Source organism: Otolemur garnettii, unplaced genomic scaffold, assembly GCF_000181295.1.
Source record: "Otolemur garnettii isolate 467f Iridium unplaced genomic scaffold, OtoGar3 scaffold00074, whole genome shotgun sequence".
Lineage (NCBI taxonomy): Eukaryota > Metazoa > Chordata > Mammalia > Primates > Galagidae > Otolemur > Otolemur garnettii.
Window position 1 is genome coordinate 3,133,704 of NW_003852469.1, and position 1,885 is coordinate 3,135,588.

Below are 1,885 nucleotides of genomic sequence, written 5' to 3' on the forward strand. Positions count from 1 at the left end.
GACTACAGGTGCCCGCCACTATGCCCAGCTATTTTTTTTTTTTTTGTGGTTGTCATTGTGGTTTAGCAGGCCCTGGCTGGATTCAAACCCACCAGCCCCCACATATGTGGGCAGTGCCCTGCCCTAACCACAGGCGCTGAGCCCACAAGTCACTTCTTCCTCATCCATCTGCAGTTTCTCTCCTGTGCTCTCTACTGAGAAAATATCGTGCACGCTTTGAAGACGAGATACCCAAAGAAACATCTTGAAAATGCATTCAGAGAAGAGAGGCCACAAATGGATAACTGCCTGGATGGCTGAAATCCAAGCTCAAATTCTAGTCCTGTGATATGCCCAGTGATTGCATCCGCACTGATTGGGGCGACAAGTAACTCTAACATTGGGAAGATCTGATGAACTTGATCCTGCCTAAAGTGAAAATCTCAGTCCTCTCTGCAAATAGAAAATCAAAGCCTCGGGGCCACCCCCCAACTCCTTATGCAAAAGTGGAGGTAAAAGCCTGGGGCGCCTGAGAATTGGCTCTACACGTTGCTAGTTCAGGAAATTACTTGCTGACCTCTTATGGGTAAGGACGTGCAAATTATACCTAAGTCTCCTCACACCCAACACTAAAGCCTGTTCCATTCTGCTCTAATCATGAATCATAAGTTCATCTGGCGGGTAAGGCGATAGAGTCACATTCTTCCATCTACCCAGAGACATCTAATCTACACAACTGATGCTTCATCCCTCCCTTATTTTACATAACATGTAAGTTTTGGGAACCCCATAAGAATATAACCGGTACCTCATCACCTCCCCCCCAAAGACTGCCTGCCTTTTTCCTTCTCTCTGTTACCTTTGAAAGGCTGAAGGTTCCAACTTCCCATTCAGAAAAAAAATGGCAACAACTTGTCTATAGTTGGTACTTTTCCCAGGTGTGTCCTCAAAATCCCAGCTTAATAAACCTCTGTAGATTAAGATCTGTGCCTGTGTCTCTCATCTGGGCAGGCACACCTTCGTCTTCGGGGACATGCCACGTACAATAAGAGCCAGCGTTCGTCACGCCCCACCCTTCACCCCTTTCTGCCTCTCGAGTGTCTTGAGCTGGAGTCGGATTTCCACGCGCAGGCAGGTTCCAAGGAAACACAAAATTCACCCCAAGTCTGCAAGATTCTGCTCCTTCGTGTTCACAGTCTGGTAAATGTGCCTAGAAATGGATTCTTGAGCTACTAGACCAGAGGCAGGAAAGTCTTGGCTGACGGATGAGGGCGTACTTTCTAAAGATTCTGGTTTAGGCTGCCAATTTAAACAGATGGGTATGGTGCGCTGACAGTTTGCTCAATCGGTAGTTGACACAAAGTGAAGGTGAGATGCCAGAATTCAGGGCTTAGCCTGGATGACTTGGGGGGACTAGAGATTTTAGATCATGTGGATTTCTTCATATACTTCCTGCTCACCATCCTGATATAAAAGTTCTCGGCAACCCAAGTGACCATTAACTCATGAATGGATTAATAAACGGGGGTGTATGTATACCATGGAGTACCAGTCAGCCATAAAACGGATGGCATCTTTTTGTTTACATCTTTTGTGTTTATGTGGATGGAGTTGAAATACGTTCTTCTCAGTAAAGGATCACAAGAATGGAAAAGCAAATATCCAACGTACTCAAGACTAACATTGAACCAATATGTCAACACAAAAGGGAAACACAAGTACTGTCAAGTGGGGGGGGAGGGAGAGGAGAGGAAGAGGGACTGGTAGCTCTCACCTGCTGTGCACAATGTAAGGGTATACAGCACACCCCCAGGTGAAGGGCTCAACCACAACTTGAACTTCACCTTAGAAATGAAAACAATGGCTCGGCGCCTATAGCTCAACCGGCTAAGGCGCCAGCCACGTA

General features: G+C 46.5%; 1 pseudogene; it reads right to left on the reverse strand.

Annotated features, from left to right (window-relative positions):
• Positions 1-1,885, reverse strand: part of LOC100957026 — a 4,994-nt pseudogene that overhangs the window by 882 nt on the left and 2,227 nt on the right.